General features: G+C 48.8%; 1 long non-coding RNA gene across 1 annotated transcript; it reads right to left on the bottom strand.

Annotated features, from left to right (window-relative positions):
- Positions 1–1,336: 1,336 nt before the first annotated feature.
- Positions 1,337–5,239, bottom strand: LOC108543010 (uncharacterized). Its single transcript, XR_001889426.1, has 3 exons — positions 5,046–5,239; positions 3,901–3,985; positions 1,337–2,726 (listed from the first exon to the last, which is right to left on the bottom strand). It is a non-coding gene; the product is annotated as an uncharacterized LOC108543010 (long non-coding RNA).
- Between the last annotated feature and the right edge of the window lie 759 nt (positions 5,240–5,998).

Genomic DNA, 5,998 nt, shown 5'->3' with positions numbered 1-5,998 from the left:
GGCACGGGCTTCGCCGCCGCTGCCTCCCGGCCCTGCCGGCTCAGGGTTGGGGGGACCGGAACCGAGGCGAGCTCCCCGTCTACTCTCAACACCTGAGGAAACTGGCGGAAAAGTTTGAGGAGGAAAAGTCCAATCGTCTTTCAACTTCCGACCTGCTTATAACACTCCAACCTTGGAAAGAAGCAGGAATTGCCCACACCTCTGAAGGACCAGGGAGAGCCCTGCAAATCGTGTCCACCAGCCTTCTGATTCAGCCCTGCCTCTCCTCCGGGAGCGCGAAATTTTCTGTTCATACTCACCCTTAGGAATCCCCGAAGCCTTCTCTGTTTAACAGCCTGACCAGCCTTTGATGTCTACACTGACTACCCAGCCCCACCACAGCTCGCTCGCTCTCACGCTGTCTACACTGATTTCTCAGTCCCACCTCCTGTCGGTCTACACATGCTGTCTACGCAGACCCTAACTTCTAACCCTAATAGAAGAAATTTGGCCGGAGGCGTGTGGGACCCCCAATGAGGGCTTTTCCATTATGCTAGAATATTTCACTCTGGGCACAATCTTCCCCACCCCTGACCGCTCTCCGGATCTGGTTTTTATTCCCCAACCTCTCCCTCCTCGCCTACCTCCCCTTTACCTGGTTTTGAGTTTCAGAGGAAATATCTGTACTCGCCCTCCTCCTCCACCACCCCTGCCTGAATGTAAAGGCCTGAGGGCCTCATCCTTATCCTCCACCCTCCCTCTGCTTCCCCAGGTAAAGGCCTGAGGCCTTGCTAGCAATTGGGAAGAGAGTGCGGTAGGTAGTGTGGGGAGCTGGCTATGGAGGCCCAGCTGGGAGGAGCTGGCCTGGGGAGGGCTTTGCCAATCGCTGCCCCCATCTGCCAGGGCCAGGGAGGACTGCGCCGGTAAATCCCTTCCTCACAGCTCCCCCCGTGATGTCTGATCCAGGCCTCTGCTCTCCTTGGCTGTAAACTCAGCGCACGGATTGTGTCTTCTTTAATATCTTGTAGGAAGCAGAGTACAGTGTTGTGGCTGATAAATAATAAATAATAATAATCTATTGAGGGTAGCAGGAGCACTGTCAGAAACGGAATGAGGACGCCGGGGAAATGGCCCACTGATGTCAGAATAACTGAATTTCCTGGAAAAAACATCCAACAAAGTTTGTGTGTGTGAAGCCGGGGACTCAGAGGAGGGGACAGAGCGGAGCACTTCAGGGAGGAAACCACCCTTCATGAGGAGGACAGCCAGGAAAACTGGTGTGTCCTTAAGAGAGGGTGACAGAGGTGCCGAAAAGGGGAGCAGGAGTGGGAGGAGGGGGAGAAAAATTCCCCAAGGGTCCTCAGACAACACCTGAAGGTGATTGATAGCTTTGGTTTGAGTACTGTGTTCTTAAAATGGTGAATGAAAAGTGATAGAAGAGTACCAGATAACAAAATTGAAAAAAGAGGGATTTCTTGGGATTTCAAATTGATACACAGGTCAACTCAATGCAAAAAGAAGGAGAACAAAGCCACAGGCGTGTATCTGTTCATCCACGCTGTAGGAAGCTGTCCTCTGAGATAATCTCCATGGATCCACTGACTGTGAACATGCAAAAGTCCGCCCAGCCACGTTCTGAAGTAGCGCCCTTTGAGACAGCTGTAGGCACTACAGAAATGTGGCCAAGGTTTGCAGGTTCTGGGATAGGTTAAGATCTGGCAATGTGAGGCACTCACAGTGTCTTACAGATGATTTTGAATGATCCTCAATTGAAAGAAGAAAATAGGCACTCCAAGAATCCTTCTTCAGCTACTTCTCCAGATGAAGGAGAAAGGATGCTCCCAGTTTCCCTGCTGGCAGGATCAGAAAAGAGAGCTGTGTTGAGTTATCATCCAGAGGAGGACCGCCTCGGGCCGTGGTGGTGTGAAGGGTGCTGGTTCTGGAGCACTGTAAAGTCTTCAGGGCTGGAGTTTGGTAACAGCTCACCAAGGAAGCCAGCTTGTCAGGGAGAATGAGAAAAGCTGTGTGAATTAGACTCCCAGTGGGCTTATCTACCCTGTCCTCACCCATCCTCGTTTTATCCCTCAGAGCCTGAATGCAAATAAGGATTTCCAGAGTTAGATACCAAGGCCTTCCTCGTCATTAATGCTGTGCCCAGCTGCCCTGCTGGGAGCTGTTTAGTGTGGACACAGTCATTTATGAAGGGTCTGCGCTGGTCTGCACATGAGCTCCATTTCAGAGTGCTGCTGTTCACGTGATCTGTCCCAGCACATCTAGTGTCTTGGCAACATAAACTGGATTTGCATTGTGTCAGGGGTCTCCTCTGTCTCTCTCTCTACATAGATCTTGCTGGAGTCTGGGATCTTTTCTGGGTCATTCTTTGCTCTGCTCTGTGGCCCATGGGCTGGGCCCTGTGATTGGCATGGATCTCTCTGTGTGGTTCATGGGACTCGTGTGTTGTGCCCAGGAACCTCTTCCACCATGGTCAGAGATTTCTCCATGAAGCACAGGATCAACTCAGTGGTGTGTATTCCAAAAGCCAAACCTCCCTGTCCTGAGCCCCAAGCTGGGCACTGGGATCAGGGCTAATGTGTACACTCCAAGCAGACGGGTAGTGAATGAGCAGACTCATAGTGCATAAGGAAGTGGACTGGAACACTCCAGAACATCCATTCGCCACTCAGATCACAGACCATTATCTGTGCAGTCCATCAGACAAGGACTTGTGCTGCAAAGGCCACTGTCACCTAAGGAGGAACCAGAGGAAGTCACATCAGGATCACCTGGGGCTCCACATGAACCCACAGTGGCCAAGGTGGACTTCTGTCCTTATCTGTGTTTATAGTAATAGCCACAACAAAAGGACCTCTACCCAGTGGCTACTATGTGTCAGCACTGTACCAAGAACTCTACCCATGATATCCTGATAATCCTCACAGCAACCTGTGGTATCGGTATTATCAGCCCCAAAACTGAGTTCCAGAGAGGTAGGTGATGAATGATGAGCTGAGTTCACCAGAGGGTAGATGAGCACCTGCAATCACACACTAAGTGACAGTGCTGGAATTTGAGCCCGGTTGTCCCAAAGCCTCTGTTCTTTTTACCACACCAAACACACAAATGCAGTTTCTTTTGTCATTAGCCCAGTGCTTTCCCTTGGCGTAGACACAGTGGATGCTGATTTTTGCCTTCATCAGCAAAAGTCTTTGCCCCAGACACATAACGGGAGATCAGTCTTAGAACAGAGAGCACTAATGCAGGAGAAGGGCATGGGTCCCTTTGATTACTGAACACGCAGGTCACTCGGAAGAGTGGAAGCCTCATCAGAAACCTCCGGATTTGACAGGACATCTGTTTCTAGGAGCACAGTGGGTGTAAACAGAGCAGCTGCCAGCCTCTGTCCTGGTTGGGGTTTTGTGTTTGCTGGGTTTTTTTTTTTTTTTTTTTTTTTTTTTTTTAGAAAAAACATTATGCTCTATTAGAACTACCCCTATTTGGCATCAAAAGCATTAATAAATCCCACATAAGGCACAGTCCCTCCAGTGGTTAATCAATCCATAAAAATCTATTTAGCACCTACTGTGTGTCCAGCATTTCAATCCCACGACGTTGATTAAAGCAGGAAGTAAGGAGTCACAGCTGCCAAATTTTCACCATGGCCACCTGCTCTGTGATGTGTCACAAAGGCATTTGCCAATCATGCAATCAACCATTTACTGAGAACCTGCTTTATTGCTCAACTCTGTGCTGGCAACTCTCAGGAAGACAGAGAAGGTATAAGGTGGCTTATCTGCCGATCACTTTTACCCTGCCTATTTTCCAAAAAGTGGTCGAGGTTTCCTAATACAATACTTGGCTCTTGTTCTTGACAAGGGTTAAGGTAATAGCAGTTGTCACCAAGAAATATAACTTAGTGCTCACCTGTGGGGAAGAGACTCTCAAGTGTTGTGGGGTTACAGAGACGATTCCGGATGGCTTCCTGGTGGTGGAAGGTCTAAGAGTGGACCTGAGGAGAAGGCAGTTTCTGTGGGAGGCAGAGGGAGCCCAGACCAGGCAGAGGGGAAGGCAGAGGCCAGGAGGTCGGGGGAGGGAGGATTGCTGGATCTGAGGAGGACTCATTACCGTATGATCTTTTCTAAAACACGACTTGTTAAGTCATTTCCTTTGGGTGAAAGTGAAAGTGTATTTCCTTCCTCCCTCCTCCCCCCGCCCCCTGCCCACCAAATCAGTGAAATATTAGATTCTAATAGTCAGAATGAAACCAGTGGTGTCTTTTTTTGGCATTCTCAATGGCAAGAATTCAGCACCTTTTTTTAGTACCACTTGTTTGCAGGTGGCAGGAGTGCTAATTAGACAGAGCCACTAACAATTTTCCTGGGTGGCTCTGACTCCCAAACTGACATGAGACACTGCTTGGGCGTTTTAAGAGAGCGGCTTCCGCTCTCTCCATTGGTAATGGGATTCTTCATCCATGGTGTCTGGAGGAATGGACTGAAGAGTTGCTCAGTATATATTTATTGGTTGTTAAATTGTTGACAGTGATTGAAATGTCACTTTCCTTTTTCAGTGTTAAAGAAGGGGCCGGTGTTTCTCTATGACAGATTATTAAAAATAAGACCCAGATGATTGTTAGGATAGATTGCAAGGAAAATTTAGCTTGAATTTTAGAGTGTTTTTTTTTTGAGATAGAATCTCACTCTATCACCCAGGCTGGAGTACAGTGGCATGATCTCGGCTCACTGCAACCTCTACCTTCCAGGTTCAAGAGATTCTCCTTCCTTAGCCTCCCACATAGCTGAGACTACAGGTGTGCACCACCATGCCAGCGAATTTTGTTTTATTTTAGTAGAGATGAAATTTCACCATGTTGGCCAGGCTGCTCTCGAACTCCTGACCTCAAGTGATCTGCCTGCCTCTGCCTCCCAAAGTGCTGGGATTACAGGCCTGAGCCATCACGTCTGGCTAACATTCAGGAGACTTTTGAGAGAAGATTGAGCCCTGATAGCTCTTGGCATAAATGTATTTTAAGCTGTTTTTAAGAAAAAAGAGGTAAAGTTCCCACCTACCTCCTGTTCAACTCTAGAATCCATCAGTGCCACTGTTTCCATCTCCCTCTGGGTTTTCGGTAGGACTTAGGGCCAGTATCAGGCTGGTGATTATGGTCATTTTGGAGCCCCCAGTCGGGCCAGAGGAAGGCCAGTGACCACTCACCCAGCACAAGTGGTGACTGCTCTGCCTTGACTGTCCCCAGGACAAGGGCCCTCCACTGTCCTCTGCCCTCTGCTGGGACCCAGGCAGCCTGAGAGGGTACCCAGTCCACACGGGCTGCACGTGGAGCACAGCAGGAGGAGACCAGATGACCTCGTGGAGCCTTGGCAGTGAATCCCATTTTCATCAGCAATTTGTTGAACACACCTGGGTCCAGGGCTCTGTCTCCGGAGTTACTGGCAATCACCGTACCCCCACAACTGAAGTAGCCTGTCATGGTCACAAGCAAATGACAGCCTGTCTTCCAAGACACACATTCTCTATTCTCCCTGCAGGTGGAAGTGTTGGGGGTCAAGTTTCATGCAGCCTCAGAGTTTGAGATTAACCTTGGTTTGCGGTGTGAAGTATCTAATGGTTTCAGCTATTTTGGGTCCTCTGGACTATGTAAATCCGTGTCTCCTCTTCATGTTCATCCCTACCAGAATCTGTGAAGCTGCACACATTTTCTGTGCTGAGGGGTCCAGGAGGAAACATTTGTGAGACCACACCTAGTGGAAACATGAACGTCAACAGCATTGCTGAGGCTTCACGCCCAGGGAACAGAGGGTGACAAGGAAGTGATGATTTCACCAGGGTACCTGCTGAATATTTACTGAGGGTCTTAAAAATAGCCTAAAGTCTGTGATACAAGCCACCATCTGGTCCAGGTGTACCTTACGGTAAGAAAATATGATATATGAAAATTCAAAATTATAAAGCAGAAGGATTTTCTAGTTTGCATCACAAAAGGATGCATGGGCTTCCCTTGAGT

This window comes from Rhinopithecus bieti, unplaced genomic scaffold (assembly GCF_001698545.2).
Source record: "Rhinopithecus bieti isolate Rb0 unplaced genomic scaffold, ASM169854v2 scaffold_23816, whole genome shotgun sequence".
NCBI classification, from domain to species: domain Eukaryota; kingdom Metazoa; phylum Chordata; class Mammalia; order Primates; family Cercopithecidae; genus Rhinopithecus; species Rhinopithecus bieti.
The sequence above is the reverse complement of the archived record's forward strand: the minus strand, read 5'-3'. Positions and strand labels throughout refer to the sequence as shown.